A 21,437-nucleotide genomic window follows, 5' to 3' on the forward strand; every position below is an offset into this window, starting at 1 on the left:
AACACACTATTAATATTTTATCATTGTGTTTTTTGTGGCTGAAGAATACCTTACTACCCTAATATTAGAATGAAAGCCTTATGTTTTAATATTTTATAGTTATGTTTTTCAAATTTCTGTCTTTACTCCTTCTGGAATTTACATTTGTATATAATGTCAGATAGGAGTGAGATTTTTTTTTTCCATATGAATAACTACTTGTCTCAGTGCTGTTTAATGAATAGTCCTTTTGCCATTGCTTTGCAAAGGCATCTCTGCTGTATGCCAAAATTTCATTATATGCTTCTTTCTGGCCTCTGTCTTCTGTTTTATTGATACATTGTTCCATGAGCTAAAAACATAAATGATGATTTTTTTTTTAAATAGTAGCTTAAAGGTTAATGTTCAGCTCAAATTCCACAGATAGCAATTTAGTGCCACTGAAACATATATTTAATGAATTTTCTTTAGCGGTAGCATCTAGTAAAGGGACACACACGGTTTAAACTCCAATAGTCCTGGGCTAGTCCCAGCTGGCAAGGAGCCATCAACATGTGGCTAATTATTCTCTGCCCCTCCCTATGTTCTTATCTATAAAATGGAGGAAAAAAAAAGTCCCCTGCCTGCTTATGATCTATTACTCTGCTTATCTCCTTCCTTTCACAGACCTTGTCATAGGCTATAGTAATTTTCATTTGCTTACTTATCTCTCCATATAAATAAGAATATAGAAGCCCTTCCATTTACCACTGTGTTCCCAATATCTACAACAGTGATTTATACAAGATATATAGTCTGAAAATGTATATCAAATTATGAATAAATAAACGAATTTCTGGATTTAAAGAAGCTTAAAAATAAACATAAAAAAAAACCTTGGAAATTTGCTATGAATAGCATTTTACAATTTTTTAATGTTGGAAAATACTTTAATACTATTATAAAACCTTATGATTATCCCTTGCTAAGATGAATGTGACAGATTCTACCTCCTAAAGATATTGAGGGCAGGAAACTGCAATATATGTTAAAATGGTCATGAAAGGTCTCAGGGACTCTGAGAAAACTTCTGAAAAAAAAAATGAATATAGATGAGCAGCAAAGACTTTACCAATAAAGGGGACAGCAAGACAAAAAAGCTCTCACCAGGAAATGAACATGGAATGATTGAGATGAGAATTTTACAAAACTGTCAGTAGACATTGAAAGATGTGAAATACAGTTTTTAACAATTTTACCCATTAAAACACTTCCCCTTTCACTGTTATATATATTTTTTCAGAGGCATTAATAGTATACTTAAACTATTTCTTTGTGATAAGAAAGTTAGGTGAGAGTTTGAAATCCTGTATTCCTCCAGTATCAGGATACACACAGAACATTAAAATCCCGCTGACCTGCAATCTTAGAGAAACCAGCCCTTCTGTTGGATTTCCGGTACTTCCTGTTTCTTGATAGGATGTGTTCTGAGTATTCTAACAGTGTAATCAAAGGAAGGGATAATTAGACCTTTCATATTATTTTAACACTGACTTTATCAAAGTAAAATAACATTGATTTTGAGTAGTAAATTAAATCATTTCAAACAGGCAGAATTCTATTAAACCAAAAAATTATTTCTACATAGAGGGCTTCCTAAACAGAGTTTGATTTTCACACAGTTCATATTTTTAATTAAAAATGTGTCTCTTTATCCACTGTAATATCTAAGTAAATTTAGTTCATGTCTAATATTAAGAACACTGTGATATTTCCTCAAAGTAAATGCATGAAAATTATATGAAAATCTGTCACCCAATTAATCAGAGATTTGTCAATATCATTAGCATTTGTATTTATTGCTGTCTATAGAAATCCAGCCACTTTTCAGTTGTCCTTTTTTAGTTCTTCTTCTCTCTTTCATTAGGCTAGTGGCCCCTTGACTAATTTCCCTTGCTTATATCAAAAGCAAAAATTAGTCTGACTAAAGTTCAAGTTCTTAAAAACAACAAAACATGGAATCATAGGCAAAGACTTACTTAAATAGAGGGGAAAAAATACTTGACATTATATGGGGCTAAAGATTTTGATTCTGCCAATAATTTCAAGAATCTTAAAATGTTAATAAAAGGTCAATTCTTTAAAAATCCTTCTGACCCATCAAAACACATTTAACTATTCAAATGCCATTAGGAGGCAATGAAATAGACTTTTCTTAAGCAGATGACCTAATTATGCTACAGTTCTCATCTCTGTGTGCTTAGTCACTCAGTCGTGTTGAACTCTTTGAGACTCCATGCACTACAGCCTGCCAGGATCCTTTGTTCGTGAGGATTTTCCAGGCAAGAATACAGGAGTGGGTTGCCAGGCCCTCCTCCAGGGCATCTTCCCAAACCAGGGATGGAACTCAGGTCACCCTCATTGCAGGCAGATTCTTTACCATCTGAGCCACGAGGGAAGCAAAATTCTCATCTCTAACACACTGGAAATATTTATCTTATCAGGTATATTTAAATAAAATTCTTATGCAATAGATATCAGTTTCCCTGTTTTAGAAAATGAAGTTGAATAAAAATAAGACTAATTTTAAATGGTATCTAAGAATAGTAAAGTTAGAGAAAATCTCAAAGAACTCAAGAAAGAACTTTCTGAAAGCAATTTTACTACTCTTAAATTGATCATTATAATCAGTATATCAACTGAGCTGTCAAAGCAACTAATTTCATACTGGTTTCTACCTTTTCACTATAGAGATCTCACACAAATTTATTTTCTAATTTCTTTGTATCCTTGCCAAGCACAGCATTAATTCTGCCTCTGTAAGCACAGCATATCCAACATTCAGCCCATAAAGGTGTGTTCTAGACTCTTAGTGATGTTATGCTCATGAACTGGTTTGGAAGGGGGATAGAAAGAGAATGGAAAATATATTTTGTCTAACACTGCTAGAGACAGGACTCGGTGTTAAGGGGAGATAAAACTCCTTTCATGGCTACTTCCCCACACATACACCTTCTCACTCAGGCTATAGTAAGAGCTTAGAATCCAGTTCTGCTGACTAAATTCAATGTTCTTTGACTTTCCTAGTGGCTCAGACAGTAAAGTGTCTGTCTACAATGCAGGAGACCTAGGTTCGATCCCTGGGTTGGGAAGTCCCCTGGAGAAGGAAATGACAATCCACTCCAGTACTATTGCCTGGAAAATCCCATGGACAGAGGAGCCTGGTAGGCTACAGTCCATGGGGTCACAAAGAGTTAGACACAACTGAGCGACTTCGACTTCACTTCTTTCTTTCACTTTTCCACTGACTAGAACTGTCACTGATTTTCCATTAGTATATCTAGAGTGGTTAAACACAGAAAGTAGCTGGGACTATAATTCAAAGATTTATTCATGAATGCAGTATGATATTACATAGTCCATGGCCATCTAGAGTGAAAAATTTAAAATACACTGGGAATCAAATTTTAGAAGGCACTATGTGATCTTTCTTTGAATCAGATTTACTACTCTCATTAGTTTTCTATGCCTCAACCTCAGTAATTAGGGGAAATTTCAAGAAATATACTGTATAAAAGAACTCAATGGGAATTGTGATTGTCAAAATTTCCTGCTCTGTTCATTTCTTATTAATTAGCTGCTTTCTCTCTCAGGGGGGTTTATTTCTTCTTAATGAGAATTATCTGAACTAATCTCAGATTAGTCATGGTTAATCTTTGGAAAATCTTACTGTTGTCCAAGATCCTCCTTTCTCTAAACTTAAGCAAAAACAAGGAAATGGTAAAAGAGAAAGAAAAAAAGAAGGAAAAGTCAGATAATGTCAAATTTATAGAAGCATATAGAAAATGTCCATTCTATGAGAGGTATCAGAGAAGGCAATGGCAACCCACTCCAGGACTCTTGCCTGGAAAATCCCATGGACAGAGGAGCCTGGTGGGCTGTAGTCCATGGGGTCGCCAAAAGTCAGACATGACTGAGCAACTTCACTTTGACTTTTCACTTTCATGCATAGGAGAAGGAAATGGCAACCCACTCCAGTGTTCTTGCCTGGAGAATCCCAGGGATGGGGGAGTGTGGTGGGCCGCCATCTATGGGGTTGCACAGAGTCGGACATGACTGAAGCAACTTAGCAGCATGACAGGTATACAAACACTATAGGAAATCTCTCATATTCTGAAAAAACGCTAATGAGCTAAAACACACCTTATAAAATGATGAAATACAAAGTTACATGAATTAAAAGATTGTGGCTCTGCCCTGTGCACAGATCAGTAGAGTAGATCAAGTGTCTCAAATTCTTTGCAACTGAAATGCTTCTCGAAAAGTTTTCCATGGACAAAATTTCATCAAAAATACTCCCTTCTTTATTCACCTCTTAGAGATTTGCAACTTTAGCATATTAAAGAATCTGAGGAGTATTTCTCTATAGAGCCTGTTTAAACTTATATAACCCTAAATTCCCCAAGCTTGCATGATCATGAAACCTTTCTAAAGAACATTTCTAAAATTACCTTCCAAACAACATCATTTGGAATATGCTGAACTAAAGAATATGTTAGTAAACCCGGTAGGCATGGAAATATAGAATGTGGAAAAAAAAAAAAAACTTAAGTCAGTAAAAGATGATGGGATGAAAACTGATACTGGAAAAACTGACTGTATTTTTAAAATTTCAAGATGCTATTTCTCTACCTTAGATCTTATACCAAAATAAACTTCAGGCAGATAATAATGTTAAACATGAAAACTATACCTTTAAATTAAAATATATATTTATTATGTTAAGAGTATTGGGGAAAGCTTTCTAGACCTAAGGAAGAAAACTTTATAAATATCATTACATTATTTAAAACTTCTACACAGCACAAAAACAATACAGTAAGAGTAAAGTCAAAATTAAAAGTGGTTAAAACTTTTAATTTGCAATACATACAAGGGCTCTCACCCATCAACAGTAAAAAGAAACAGAAAAACGGGTACCATAGTATGATGGAGAATTCATAAACGTGGAAATGTTGATAGAATTTAAATTCTAAAATGATGGTCAATTTAACTACTAATAAAATAATGCAAATTTATACATTTTTTTCACCTTTCAGATTAACACAAATTGGAAAAAAAAATAACATTACCAAGGGTTGATTAGAAAATAGAGTGATGGAATGTTTTATCCACTGTTGGTAAGCACTCATAAAAAGTTTCTAAGGAACAATTCTCAAATAGCCACCACATTTTAAAATGCAGTTACCTTCTGCTTCAACTCCACATCTAGAACTATATTTTCAAGAATATGCAAAGATGTGTATAATAGGGCATACTGATTAAACAACTGACTTAGAATGTGATGACATGAATTTTCTTCTGTTTGGATGTGTGTGTTTTTACAGATATTCATTCAGTATATACGGATACAGATTTAATCAAGATAAAAGGCTCATGATTCATGAACAAAAAAAAAAGCAAATGAGAAAGAAAACTCACCAGGAAATAGTGATCTGCAAGTAACAGAGCAACTACTTTTACCCTAAATGGTCAGGAACAGTAATTCCTAAGTGTCCTTTAAGCTAAAATCTGAGTGATAAGAATAATTCAGACGAGAAGGTCATGAATACAGAGTTTTTATTTTATCCTAATTATACTGAAATTTTGCTGTAGAGATGTTTAATAATGAAATTTCCATTCTAGAATCATCACTGTTAACTGCTGTGCTAAGAATATTAGACACATTAGAGGGCAACCTATATGAAGATTCCTGCTCTAGGCCCAGTGAAATACAGTGAAATCTTGGTCTACAGTAGCAATACCAAAGTTGGAGAAAGTGAGGGGGGGTGGAATATATTGCAGCAAAATTGATAGTGCTGACTGATCTACTAGATATGGAGATGAGAAAAATACAGGATTTTAAAAAATGATAATTTTGACTTAAACAAGAGGAAGAAAGATTGTGTCTTAGATGAGAGACAGTTCTTTAGGGGCTATGGGGAATTAGTAAACAATGCTTCTGCTTTGACTAGTTATGGGGAGATGCCTAACCCATATCTAAATAGATGTTATCAATCAGGCAAGTACATGTATGATGTTAGGACTCTAAGAGAAGACAGATCTGGAAAAAATTTTAGAATCACATAATTAATTTTAGGGCAAGAACCAGAATGTGATTACCTAGGAAGCAAGGAGAGGAGGAAAGAAGTGGATCTGAGGCCAATATTAAGCACTGACCAGGTGAGAAGAAGAGAGTCTGAGTCGTATTTCTGCAACCTCCCAAGCTCTACAACTGTATCCACATTAGCTTCTCTGCTCCTCAGTTTCATCACCTATAAAATGGGGGTAATTATAATAAAAATTCCCAAGGTTTCTTGGAGGATTAATGGGGGTAACTATAAGAGAACTGCACAGCATCATCTCCATCACACAGGAAGTGCTCAATGATTGATTATTATTTGTTTCATGGCAAAGATATCAGCAGTTTTAACAGCATAGAAGTAGAAGCAACCTAAATCATAATAAAAGTAATAAGTTTTAACAATCAGTGAAGGCAAAATTATATGCAGATTGAAAAAAAGAAAAAAAAATTCTAAGTTGGTATGAAATTACTAGTTAGAAACAGAAACCTACTGGAAGAAATAAAATCATATTGGTTTTGTTCCAAATGAAGAATTAGAGAAAATTATAAGGAAGAAAATCCAAAAGCAGCTCAGTGGAAAAGGGCCTCAGAATGTAACTGATTGGTATCTTAAAGGCTAAAACAATAAAGAAGTTAGGCTCTCTGCCTCACAGCAGCATTCTACATTAATTATTATACCTCCACCCAACATTTAGTCCATAATATATGTTAACCATGTAGCTCTAAAATTCAGGTACGAGGCTTATTTTACAATTTTCACTGCAGTTTTTAAATAAAGCATCTGTTCATTTCATCTTAATTTTTAAAACTGTACAGACTGATTGGAGAAGGCAATGGCACCCCACTCCAGTACTCTTGCCTGGAAAATCCCATGGATGGAACAGCCTGGTAGGCTGCAGTCTATGGGGTCGCTAAGAGTCGGACACGACTGAGCGACTTTACTTTCACGCGTTGGAGAAAGAAATGGCAACCCACTTCAGTGTTCTTGCCTGGAGAATCCCAGGGACGGGGGAGCCTGATGGGCTGCCGTCTATGGGGTCACACAGAGTCGGACATGACTGAAGCGACACAGCAGCAACAACAGCAGACTGATTATCTTGAATATAGGGGGGACCATCTTACTATATTTCCATTTCTTTCATTAGGTCACTGGAGGGAAACATTAACACTTACAACTGAATATTTTCTTCAAAATGTACATGGCTTAAGGCTACTAAAAAATTAAGAATTTGAATATTCTAAATAGTGTTAATGAGGTCTAATTATTTGCATTTTGATCAACATTTCAACAAAATGATGTCAAGAAGAAGCTCAATTCTCTTGCTCCTTTGATTTATCTAAATCTTTTTCTAAGAACATTGCTTTTCCTCCTTCCATTCAGGGGTAATATCCTGCACTACCCAGAGTCACATATGAAAAGACAAAAAAAACTCCCTATTTGTGTAGTCACTTATGTGCAGCTGCTGAACTCTCCAAACAACAGCTGGGCAATTATGACTATCACCCTTGTATTCTAGAACAGTCTGAAAATCATTTGTATTTAAGTTAGAGCTTCAGTGCTTCTGCTATGTGTTAATTCTCTCTTCTTTTTATCATCCCCCTTCACTCTTTGCATTCTGCCCACCCACTTCCCTGCCTCCTTCCTTATTTCTCAATACAAAATTATATCAAACCCACTGAGCATCATTTTCCCTTAGGGGAAACAATGCTAAACTTTACTGCCTGTACAGTTATTTTGGCAACTTAGGATAACTTCCAGCTTGGATTTTTCTGTCAAAAAAGCATTTTGAAGGAAAAGCATAAAAGTGTTAATATGCTTCTAGGAACACGGGGGATTTAATCTCACCCTTCATTTTCAAACTTTTTCCATATATACTTCTTATAAAATTAAAGTGAATGAACACTGATTCTGAATTGTGTATAATCAGGGAAATTGTAAACTTCAAGAGGTATTTGAAAACTTGTATGACTGCCCATGAATTTATTCATATGAATTTTACACTCTTCCCACTTGAAATAAATCTTTAGCCTGTGCCACCCTGTCCTTTGATCTTAAGGTTGCTGCTGCTGCTGCTAAGTCGCTTCAGTCCTGTCCGACTCTGTGCGACCCCATGGACTGCAGTCTACCAGGCTGCCCCGTCCCTGGGATTCTCCAGGCAAGAACACTGGAGTGGGTTGCCATTTCCTTCTCCAATGCATGAAGTGAAAAGTGAAAGCGAAGTCGCTCAGTTGTGTCCAACCCTCAGCAACCCCATGGACTGCAGCCTACCAGGCTCCTCCATCCATGGGATTTTCCAGGCAAGAGTACTGGAGTGGGGTGCCATTGCCTTCTCTGGATCTTAAGGTTACAACCTTACAAATTAAATGAGACAAACTTCCTCTTCCTGCACACCTAGTCAATCATTACACTTCATCAAAGAAAGAAAACCATAAAGCTCCTGACTAATGTCAAGGCATGGAAAACTTTGTGTCTGGGGCCCATCAAGTTAGACAATTGAATATTATAGTGTAACAATATTCTCACTCCCACCTCTGGCATTCCCCAATTCATTTCATTTATACATATACCTAAGCATCTTTCTATTTCTACTTCCCAAAAATAGATGAGAGAGGGAGAGGATGAGAGAGATGGAGGGAGGGAAAAGGAAGGAAAGAAGGGACAGAGGGAAAAGAAAAGAATAAAAAGTAAGGAGAGGAGAGGAGAAAAAATACAAGAAAAGGGTAAAACTTAGGTTGTACATCTTTTTGTAGAATGAACAAGGAGATAAGAGAAGCTATAGACATTGTAATGGAATTGGAATATTATGCATCCTTTAATCCTTACACCAATCCTTATACCTGGCCTTTCTTACTCACTTGCTACCATCAAGGAATTTAAGAAATTGATCACCAGAGGGCTTGTGCAATCTACCAAAGATTACATACCAAGAAAATAGGAGGTGGAAGGACCAGGGCTGAGGGTCAGATCTGATAGATCCCAAGCCCCAGACATTTTCAGTCCATCTTCCTTGGGATGTTTCCATTTGCAAATGGAAGGGTGAATCTTTCTCCTTCACACAACCACATAGGCACATCTCTGCAAGTTTGTGTGAGATTGCTACCTGGCAGAGGAGCAGCCAGCACTCTTATCTGGGGTCAACACTGATCAAGAAACACCAAAGAAGTTATCTGCTAGTGTCTCCTTAACACCTTCCCTTCCAAACTCCCAAGAGTCTTGTCCACCAGGCAGGGGAATCCCAGGAGCCAAAAACTATTGAGTCACCTATTGCTAGGAGCCAAAAAGGGAAAGAAGAAGTTGAACTGGAGTTAGAGAAACTGTGCAGTGGGAAGAATCTGCAGACATAGAATGGTGCATGAGTACCCAGTGAAAAAGCAAGTTTTGAATTACGGTCACATTCAGAGATGTGGAAGAACAGGCAAATAACAGTAAGTGACAGAATCTAGACTTCAACTTGAGACTTTCTAACTATAGACTGTGCTGCAAACCATTATGCTATACTGCTTGACAGGTTAACAACACTCACCCCCAAATCATTTTTCATTTTAACTGTGTTCATAGGAATTGAGCTCAACTATGCACTACTTAGAGAACACCAGAGAATATTTATTCACAAAGATTTTTTTAATCTTATTTGGAAGTATATATGACACAGAAAAGAAATATATACTGTAATATCAAGCATTAAAAAACACACAAAGAATGAATTGAAGGAACTACACCAGCATGTCTTAATGTTTGACAAGGGAAAGTGGAGTAAGAAATAGGAGTTATGGTTCAGTTTTTTTTTTTTTTCTTCTTCTTTACATGATATTTTCTACCAATTCCCTGAAATGATCTTGACTGTTTTTATAACTACCAAAAAAAATCTAAGCAATTTAGAGGAGGAGTTCTATGCTATTATACATTTTATATAGATTGTATAAGAATTTTATTGATTTGGCTGATTCTGAAATGACTAGAAACAGTCCAAAAGTTTTAAAAGTTAGATGTTTATAAAGCAAGAAACTTAATCTAACAAGGAATATTTAAATGGGCAGCTGAGTGATTCTCAATTGTTTGAGAGTTTATAACTTCCATGCCACCTCCTAAAATTTGATGCCATGCTTAAGCATTGCCATGGTGCCAAATTGTGGTTACAGATGTGTATTTCAGTTACCAGCAAAGAATGTTCAGTAAATAACCTTATGGTACAGGGTTCCGTAAGAAGGCAAACTCTCCAAAAACGTATAAATTGCATCAGGGGGTTTTTCTAAAGTTATAAAATGTGAAGCTAAACTTACAAAATCATCAATAGTATACAAGAGTAGTTTTCTGTGGGCACAGAGTTAACACAGATTTCAAATGCAGAATGAGGCGAAATCCATTCCCACACATCACAGCCACACAGTAAAGCTACTGGGGCCTCTTGCAGCTGTCTGGAAGGCACAGCAAAGTCAGAAATCGCTTTCAGTAAGAGGCACTGAAAGTCCTTTTGTTTCAACGCCACATTCCCTCCAGTGCCTCTCAGTTTCATTCAACTTCACACAGTATTTTGGGTAAAGTTTCCTCTGTGTATAATACCTCTCTGAGGTCAGAAAAATAATATTGTAATGACCATTTGGGCAACTGTCTTATTACAAATTCCCCATGTAATTTTGCCAACAGACAGACTGGAATGTCTGGCAAAACCATTTTAATTAGAACAGATCTAACCTGCAAAGCATATCTCAGGAAAATAGCAGGCCTGGAGGTGCATGGGTGTTCACAGAGCGCCAGGAAGAGAGCCCTCAATCACTGGCTTCCCCGTCCAGCTCCGATTCATCCTCTTGTGCCTTGGGTGCCCTGTTCATAACATGAAAAAACTAAGAGAAGCATCCCCTTCTGGGATCTGCACAGTATTTTCCTGAGCACTATTGAAAGACTTAATCTCACAGAAGGAATAGATGCAGGAAAAATATTACTATTATTATGTGTTGTAGCCTCCTCAACATTGGCTCTTATATAAAACAGTAACTACAGGTAAACTTTAAGCATATGCCCAGAAGTGGTTTTATTTAAACAGCAGTTGTCTGAAATACGATTCTTTGGGGAATTTTCTCTCCATGACCCACACTCCATTTCCCCTGACCTCTATATAATCTTTGTTCCTTGCAGTTTTATGGTTTCACTGATGACAGTATTTAGGTTTTTTCCCCTTTCTCTAAAGAATTTATAATTTAATTATTCTACTTTTTATATAACCTGTGTGTACAGATAGGAAATATGAAATGAATGTTAGCTACAGAAATATACTATGTTATGTTTAATATGATCTAATATAATTTAGATTTGGGGGACTCGTTTTACTAATGGATAACACATCATGTGTTTTCTCCTCCATTTAATATATATTTTGTTGAATTTCTGGTTTAAAAAAAAAAAAGTGGTAAGGAAAGCAAAAGTCAGAGAATAGTGCTTATTTAAAAGAAGATTTACAAAAAAGATTTGGGGAGAAGGAAAGAGAGGTAGCCCATGGTTTGTAAATGGAGAAAATAAGAACATTGTAGAATCTTTGTCCTACAGGATATGATAGTAAATGCTACTTCATTCTAAGGGTGAGGGGAAAAAAACGGACTAAGACTTTGCATTCTGGAATTCAGAGGAAAAAAACGTGAAGCAATGAAAAGTCAGTAGTAAAACTGTTACAACAGGATACGTTAATTGTATATAACTATTTTTTTAGACACTAAACTCAAGTACTACACACTAAATAATAAAAAATAAACATTGTTGCATCTTTCAGTCTTCAGCAGATCAATAGTCATAAGAAAGACAGAGGAAAGCTGGCTGACCATGATGATGACAACTTCTTCTACATGAATAAAGGAACAAATATCCATTCAACATAAAGCATTTCTCAGAACAGCTGGGTAACATTACAGCTCTCTGTAATTCACATCTTTTAATGCCAAGACTTAGCAACTGAAGACTTATCAAAAAAAAAAAAAACACGATAAATAGGCAAAATATACAATAGTGAATATGGCCTCATCTCGAAGCAGAACAGACTTTTATCCATAAAACACTTTATGAACCATGTAAAGAGTTTAGGCTCGTCCAGGCTCTTAGGTTTGCACTGAACATGCCTTACTGAAAGCTCCAAGATGCTCCAATATTCTGACCTTGAAGCTTCAAAGATTCAGTTAAGGTTCATGTAGTATTTAAATCTCAAAATAAATCTTAAATTGTTACTACCCTTTGAATCATTTCATTTTCTAAATACTGCATAGTTCCTTGAAATTCTTTGTTTTCTAAGCATCTTTTCACCAACGAAGTAAACACCCCTAAGGACTTTGCTTCTCATTCGTTCCCCTTGAAAATAAATCAGGTTGGTGTCATAGTAAATTTCCTGATGGATGATTTCTAAAAAGTTTGTGTGCACATCCCTGCTGTATTTTAGAATTACCTGCTCTCCTCACAAATATTTTCTTCCCTCTGTAGGATAGACTGTTTGGCATGAGACTCTGCATAATAAGGGGAGCACTCCAGGGCCTCAAATAAAGAAATTAAATCAGGTCAGCTAACAGCCCAATGTTTACCTATGGATCTTAAAATTACCAACACTGAAAAGCCCAGAGAAAAAAAGAAGATTATAACTGGCATAAGAACTCCAAGGTAGAAGCATCAGGGGCAGAATATGGCTTAGCATTTAGTTTACAAAGGATTAGCTAATTCTTCCATAAAAGGATATTTTTAATGTATACCTGAACAATAAGAAACTGTGGAAAGAGGATGGTGAGTGATGACAGAGTTACTGCCTCAACACTGGAAAGAATGGGGTGGGAATTGAAGTACCAAATACCTCTGGACCACCCACCACCCACTCTATCCACCAAGAATAAAGCAGCCTCTGAGGGTGATACAAAGCCCAAGGATGATTAGGAGCTAAGAAGAGATGTTTGTTGGGACGACCCAGACTTGAACCTAGAGGAGATAAAAAGACAGCTGTGATGGCTACTTTCAATCTATTCAAAAACTACAACTCTAGCAAACACAGTTAACAGCAAGCATCCTCAAGGTCAGGGGCTCCTGAAGAATTTTTATAACCATATCCTTATGAACAGAGAATGATCTTTAGAATGAATGGTGGTCTCTAACTGGTTAGCTGGTAATTGGTGTCATATACTTATGCAAACTGAAAGAGAAGACAAACTTGATGGGGGAACAGGTGGAAAAGAGTACCTACATGAGAAAGGAAAGTGTGAAGTAAGAGGAAAAGTATAAGAAATAAAGAAAAAAAAGAACAAGGAGAAAATAATGATAAAAGATGGAATATAGTACAGCCCAAATTTAGTTTCAAAGAAAAACTAAAGAAATATGAAATAATTTAAAACTTTTTATAAATATAAAGTAAGTTAAAAAGAAATGTCATCTTTAGTCAACTGTAACATTAATCTAACTTAATCCTAAGTATTTAATGAAAAGAAATGTATACAATCCCTTCTATTCTCATCTGATCCCATTACTATCTCATAGGCTTCTTGTGGTTTGAGGAATCACTCAATTTTTATCTATATTTTTTTAGAGCTTAAGGAAATGCACAACAAAAATCCAGGCTTCATTTACACATACTGCTACTGCTAAGTCGCTTCAGTCGTGTCCGACTCTGTGCGACCCCATAGACGGCAGCCCACCAGGGTCCCCCGTCCCTGGGATTCTCCAGGCAAGAACACTGGAGTGGGTTGCCATTTCCTTCTCCAATGTATGAAAGTGAAAAGTTAAAGGGAAGTTGCTCAGTCATGTCCAACTCTTCTCGATCCCATGGACTGCAGCACACCAGGTTCCCCCATCGATGGGATTTTCCAGGCAAGAGTACTGGAGTGGGGTGCCATTGCCTTCTCTGTCATTTACACATAGGTATTTTTAAAAATCACACAATTTCTAATGCAACAGGAACTCCATATATTTTTTAAAGTAATTGCTTCAGAGTCTGCTGGTGTTTTAACTCAGACAAAAACAAAGAATGAGATGCTAAACACACTGGGGTCACTTTTTTTATGCTTTGTAGTTACATAATGGTTTAACTCTATCATCTTCAAAAATCAATTTGAGGGAGTCTGAGCTCAAAAACTCAGTGGTATGTTTGTGATCTAAAAAGTTGACCTTCATTGGCTATCCACCTTCCAAACCTCCTTGCCTGTCACCTGAAGATATGGCTCAAACTCAACCAACCAAAGGAATCCCTAAGCTACTTGTTAAAGTCCAGACTCTGAGCCCCATTTAAGAATTAATACTTCTGAGTCTAGGGTGAAGGGAAATTTGCCTTTTTAGTAAAGGTCCCAGGTGATTTTAAATTCAGCCACACTTAAGAACCACTGCCATAGGAGCAGTCCTTATAGTATAAATCATGTGTGATTTTGTTTTCTCATTTTGAGTGATATATGACAGCAAAGACATTTTGTGTCATGGGAACTATTACAATAGACATATAAAACTTTCACGAACAGCCTTTCCAAATTATGTACCAAACCATCATTTGATCACCTTTAAAAAATCTATATAGGAGCCAGATAAGTATCCTATGGGAACAAGTAGACTTGAGGGAAAAAAAAAACTGCACCCCTGATTGCTTCTGAATGTAATTAAGAGTAAAGTGTTCACTCCAGCCACCTGTGAACAATCATGCTTGACATGTGACGTGGAGAGCAGTCACTTGTTTTAGACTCCACGCCAGCACTTCTGTAGATTTATGGTGATAGAGATAGAAATTCATTTCCTTAGCTTTTAGTCCAATAGAAGCTAAATTCTCAATTTACTACTTCATGACCTTTGCCAGAAAAACCAGTTGAACGCTATAAAGAGAAAATTCTTTCTTTGGTTGTGTAATATGCGGCCACAGAAGATGAAGGACTTGAAAAAACAGGAAGTGTTTTCAGCGTGGTGTCTCAAGTGGCATAAGGAAATTCTAAAAAGTAAAATTTTGGCTAATCTAAGAATTGATTACAGTGTTTGCTAAATTCCTCCAGAGCTAATAGTTACTCTCTAAAGCTTTTTAGATTGACACCTTAAAACTAATTGGCTTAGTTCTTTTTAAAGTTCATCACCTATAATTAATGAACTAAAAGACTGGGAACATGAAGATTTTCAAGTCTGCAGTTTATAATCCCTTGGATTTTAGATTTACGTGACCTTTAGCCTCTCCTTTCCTTTAAACATCACATTTAGGCAAAAAATGGAAGAGAAGTTGCTACTCATTGCATTGACCTCAGAATCCTAGTAAATAGCTGAAATGTATCTTTAGATGTTGGAGTCTCCTCGTCCCAAGCTTTCTTAATTCCTACCTAGCACTAGTATCGCTCTCTTCAACAAAACATTAATTTGCGTCTTCATTTTGCTGACGACAAAATGAAACAAAGATGGACTAAAGTCCATCTTAATATCCTCAAAAAATCATCTGCTGTGTCCAACACAGACCCAGACACTGAAAGGCAGTCTTAGGTTAAAAGATATCTCTTCATTTTTACAATGTGACTTGATTAAATGTATCCACATTATAACAGAAAATAGAATCTAAGCCTAAGTAGTAATTTTTAGAACACTATGGCAATCCTAACAAATATGATGTAAAATAATTACTATCCAACCAGTCCATTCTAAAGGAGATCAGCCCTGGGTGTTCTTTGGAAGGAATGATGCTAAAGCTGAAACTCCAGTACTTTGGCCACCTCATGTGAAGAGCTGACTCACTGGAAAAGACTCTGATGCTGGGAGGGATTGGGGGGTGGAGGAGAAAGGGATGACAGAGGATGAGGTGGCTGCATAGCATCACTGGCTCGATGGACATGAGTCTGAGTGAACTCCAGGAGATGGTGATGGACAGGGAGGCCTGGCATGCTGCGATTCATGGGGTCGCAAAGAGTCGGACACAAATGAGCGACTGAACTGAACTGAACTGAATATTAATATCATGGGCTTCCCAGTGGCTCAGTGCTGAAGAATCTGCCTGCCAATGCAGGAGACGTGGGTTTGATCTCTGGGTTGGGAAGATCCCCTGGAGAAAGAAATGGCAACCCACTCCAATATTTTTGCCTGAGAAATTCCATGGAGGGAGGAGCCTGGTAGACTACAATCCGTGGGATTGCAAAAGAGTCAGACACAACTTGGTGGCTCAACAGCAACAACAATATTAATATCTAGCTACAGTAATATTTATGTAAACCAGTTTGAGATTACTCTTCTAACAGTAAATAAAATATCAAATTAAAATAATGAATTTAATATAAAAATAAGAACAATGATTTATTGAGCACATGCTATATACCAAGCATTATTCTAGAACTTTATATACACATACTCTCTTTTTATACTCATTTTACAGGTGGAACACGTGTTTTGAGAGGTTCAGTAGTTTGCCCAATTTATCAGACTGTTTAAAAATGAAATTCAAACTTAGGTCTGTCTGACCACAAAGCTCATCTTCCTAAATATTATACCAACTCCTCTCTCCTTTCCTTAACTTTGAACACATTTTTTTAAACATATCTTACTAGATTTGAATAAAGTTTCTTAAGAATTAAGACATGCGTGTTAGCGTTCCATCTGTGGTGAAAGGAAAAGATGCTGTTTTTTATAGTCAGAAGGTCTACTTTGTTTGAAAACTGCCAGTAATTTCTTTTCAGAACCTGAACAGTCATTTGTGGACTCCGAGCTCAGTGCCTTCTCTCATAGGTGATTAGGGTGGGATGGTACTATCACCCCAGGACTCTCTGGACTGTCCAGACAAATGTTCATCCAAAGCCAACCTCAGTAGTTATAACCACCACTATCCTCCATGGGGTCCATGGCAGAACAAGTTTGACTGCTGACTTCACATTTTATAGAAGAGGAGACAGGTGTTGAGTGTACTGGCCCCCAGAACATCATAGGGTAGAATGATCTGAGATACCAGGGAAACTAGTACACAACAAATTTTGAAATTTAAGAAATTTTGTGTTACTCAGTCTTAGAATACAACCCATAAAAATTAACACAATTTTCAGTCATCACTGGGAATAAAACTTCAGCACTTCTCATTGTTTGGCAAAATTCACCTTTATCACCACAAATTCATCGGTCAGATTTGTCTGTCAGTCCTGTGTAGTTCAGGTGATATGTATCTATATTGAAACTGGCATTATAGTTACATTAAATTTAGCTTGGGCTACCACTTTGACCTTAAAACACACCCTCCATTATACAACATACATGCACAGCCTAATGTGACATTAAATGAAACCTTAAAATCTGGCTGGCTGAATTTGCTATGAAAATGTCTCCAAAGGGAGAGATTGCCATTATCCTGAAAATAGGGACATTCTGAAATGACTTAATAGGGACAGAGATTTGAATAAAACAATAATAATGTCAGTATAATCACAATTATCTACCAGAAGAAGAATGTGACAAATAGCAAATGCTCTAAGTTGTTTGTGGTTTTGTTCTGTTTGTCTTGGTTTGGTGTGATGTGATGACGACAGGATACCCAGGGCAAATAAACGCGAGGACAGCACAAACATGGTCATGAAAGTCGAAAGCAACTACAAAGAGGAAAAATGCTTTTTTTTCTTAAACTAAAGTTAGGGATAACCAGAGAGATTTTCCATTTATGTGTTAAGAGGCGAGACGTAAGATAAAAGAAGGGTTTGGCCCATTGCTTGGGGTAAATGGCTTAAACACTAAAAGGAAGCAGATTGCTTTTTTCTAGTAGGCTATCAAATAGGATAATCTTTGCCCTGAAAGTGTAAAACAGAGAGGGTTAAAATTGGTGCCCAAGATAAGGAAAATGATAGTAGGTAAACACTCTGCATTAATTAATAAAGCTCAGTTTCGAGCCCCATACAAATTACTTCTCAGCAAGCGGAGAAAACTTTGAAGATGTAATTGGCTATTCTGCTCTCGATTATCTTTGAGGAATCAGCTGACTGAGTTTCCATGGGCAAGTGTTCCAAGGGTTCAAAGGGTAAATTTCAGACTTAGAGTCTGACTTGATACAGATACTAGCAAAGTTCCAAAATTATTCTTGAGCATTTAGAAAGGGTATAGTAGAGGACTGCACAAATATACTACAAATAAAGAATGGGACTTTAAAAATAAAAATGCTCTACTGACATTGCAAGGCAAAGCTGTAGACACAGTGCAATATAATCCAAACAGAAATCTGACAATATCTCCTACAATATTCTTGTTTACAGGATGAGGATTATAATTGCTGAGATGAAAGCAAGGTTAGTTATACCCTCAATCTTACTCAAGAAGCAAAAACACAAGTGATGTGCCGTGTAACTCTACTGTTGACCATATCCTGATCAATGTCTATGTTAAATGGCATAAAAGGAATGTTGAAAAGTCAACTTACTGAATTGATGACAAATCTCCTGGTTTGTCCAATTGATTTAATTATAGAAGGCTAATTTCAAAAAGATAATCAGATTGGAATAATAATAATAATTCAAATGAAAACATATATACACACAAATATGTACATAAATACAAATATTTCTAAAACATTCATAAAATTATTTGTTTAATAGATGAAAGGGAAAACGTTAGGAAAAAGTTAAGAGTAGTTAGGGTAAAAAATAACTAGAGGACTTAGTTGACTATTAGCTCACCACCTAGACAAATGAATGCAATACTAGGAAGCACATTTAGGATCAGTACCCTCTGGCTCTCTAGTTCATCTTTATCAGCAATAAAGCTGATACCTTTACTCCTCATTTATACCTGCATCAGTTTTTCAATTGGACCAAAAATCATGGGGTAGAAAGGTATTATCAAACTCATGCAACTGGGTTAAAAAGCTGATTGCCTTCTACTCTCACTGTCATTTTACAGATGAGAACACTGAGGCTTAGAAAATGTGCCTACTTACCTCAAGTCAGCCCATAAGTAAAAGCAGGACTTGAGCCTGGATCTGATCTACTCTAAAGCCTTTACCATTAACCACTATTCTCCAGTCCTCCAGGAGGAGGGAGATTATAGTCCTTTCCACATAGAACTCTTTTTTTCAGAGAAACATGGGGCAGCTGAAGTGTAGCCAAAGAAGGAAATGGGGAGAGTAGGGCTAGGGTGAAAGAGATTTGAACACTATGTAATATCAATATCAGCAAAAGGAGGCAGAAAAGGTTTACTCTGAAAGGAGGAGGAGACACAGAAAGGACAAGGGTACTTCATCATTTCAAAGGATGGAAAACCAAAGGAGGTTGCAATGTTCTCATGGTGTAAACAGAAAGCCGATCTCCACAGGTGGAATAAATGGAAACCACGGGAGGCTGATTTTCATCAATATTTAAACAAACATTGCAGCTGAAACTACTCATGGTGGTCCAGTGGTTAAGAATCTGCCTGCTAATGCAGGAGACAGAGGTTTGATTCCTGGTCCGCGAAGATGCTACATACCACCGGGCAACTAAGCCTGTGCACCACAACCACTGAGCTCATGCTCTGGAGCCCAGGAAGTGCAACTACTGAAGCCCACAGGCTTTAGATCCCATAAGCCACAAGAGAAGCCACTGCAATGAGGAACAGCCCCCACTCCTTGCAACTAGAGAAAGCCCATGGGCAGCAATGAAAACCCACCACAGCCATACATACATACATAAATAGAATTTTTAAAAAAATATTCCTTGCTTCTTTGAATTCCATCTAGAACAGAGGCTGTACTGTCAACTTTTAGAAGAAATGTGTGTCCTGGATTAATTTATTTACTAGAGATGAACTGAGCATCTACTAGGAACCAGGCACTCTTTTAAATGATGAGGATGCAATGTTGAACATGAGACATGGAATTCTAAAATTAAAAGTATAGTGTTGAACAAGAGGCAGGACCCTACTCTCATAAAGTTCCATTCTGGAAAGAGTGAAAAAAACACACAAGCAAATAATGAATAACTTATGATACTGATAAATGCCATGAAACAAACCAACAAGTCACGATGATATAACAGGTAAGACCAAGGATAGAGGACTACTTTGTGCTTCCCTAGTGGCTCAGACAGTAAAGAATCCACCTGCAACGCAGGAGACCTGTGAAACCTGGGTCAGGAAGATCCCCTGGATAAAGGAAGGACAACCCACTCTAGTATTCCTGCCTGGAGAATTCCATAGACAGAGGAGCCTGGCAGTTTACAAACAGTCACACATAAACGAGCCACTAACACTTTCACTTTCAGGGGACTGCTTTAGACAATTCTCAAGAAAGTCTTCTCTGACTCAGCCATTGAAAAGAACAAGGTAATGCAGCAATATGGATGGCCATGGAGACTGCCATATGGATAAAGCAAATCACAGAGAGCAAGAAATATTGAATGACATTCTTTATTGACATGCATGCATGCTAAGTCAGTTTATTCGTGCCTGACTCTTTGTGACCCCAAGGACTGTAGCCTGCCAGGCTCCTCTGTCCATGGGATTCTCCAGGCAAGAATAAGGGAGTGGGTTACCAAGCCCTGCTCCAGGTAATCTTCCCAACCCAGGGATCAAACTGACATCTCTTATATCTCCTGCATTGGCAAGTGAGTTCTTTACCACTAGCTCCACCTGGGAAGCCCCATGACATTCCTTAGATGTGGAATCTAAAGAGAAATGATACAAACTTATTTACAAAGCAGAAACAGAATCACAGACAGAGAATGAACTTATGGTTGCCTGGGGAAAAGAATGAGAAGAGATAGTGAGTTTGGGATCGACATGTACACACTGCTATATTTAAAATGGATAACCAACTGTCCAACTGTATAGGTCCTGTTGTATAGCACATGGAACTCTGCTCAATGTTATGTGGCAGCCTGATGGGAGGGGAGTTTAGGGGGGAATGGTTTTACGTATATGGATGGCTGAGTCCCTTCTCTATCCACCTGACACTGTAAATCGACTATACTCCAATACAAAACTTTAAAAAGTTTAAAACTTGAAGAAAAAAAAAATAGCTCCCAATGTGTGAATGTCCAGACTTACCTTGAATGCTGCTTCAATTTTCACATTTGATTCAGCTGTATCTGAATTACATTCTTTATTGATTTTCTTGCTGTGTATTTCTGAAGTATATCTTCTGAATAAAAGAGCAAGCTGGAAAAAAAAAAAGTATGTGTCTAATCAATAGCTATTTAAATGGAAGAGTACCCAGGATATATTGTTAAGAGGAAAAAGAAGCTGCAATATCATCTGTACTAAATAGTCTAGTTTTTTAAACTCTTTTGTATTGGGGTATAGTCAGTTAACAATGTTGTGATAGCTTCAGGTGAACAGTGAAGGGACTCAGCCACACACACACACACACACACATATATATATATATACACACACACACACACACATTTTGTCTCATTTTTATACAAACAAATAATTGCAAAAAAAAAA

The 21,437-nt window shown here is 36.9% G+C and overlaps 1 long non-coding RNA gene across 1 annotated transcript in view; it reads right to left on the minus strand.

The window, feature by feature from the left end:
- Positions 1–21,142, minus strand: part of LOC132345831 (uncharacterized) — a 603,367-nt gene extending 582,225 nt beyond the window's left edge. The window contains exons 1-2 of the long non-coding RNA XR_009495412.1: positions 21,036–21,142; positions 1,377–1,454 (exon numbers count right to left, since the gene is read on the minus strand). This is a non-coding gene — a long non-coding RNA (uncharacterized lncRNA). The remainder of the gene's footprint in view (positions 1–1,376; positions 1,455–21,035) is intronic.
- Positions 21,143–21,437: the final 295 nt, after the last annotated feature.

The sequence above is a fragment of the Bos taurus genome, chromosome 7, assembly GCF_002263795.3.
Source record: "Bos taurus isolate L1 Dominette 01449 registration number 42190680 breed Hereford chromosome 7, ARS-UCD2.0, whole genome shotgun sequence".
NCBI classification, from domain to species: domain Eukaryota; kingdom Metazoa; phylum Chordata; class Mammalia; order Artiodactyla; family Bovidae; genus Bos; species Bos taurus.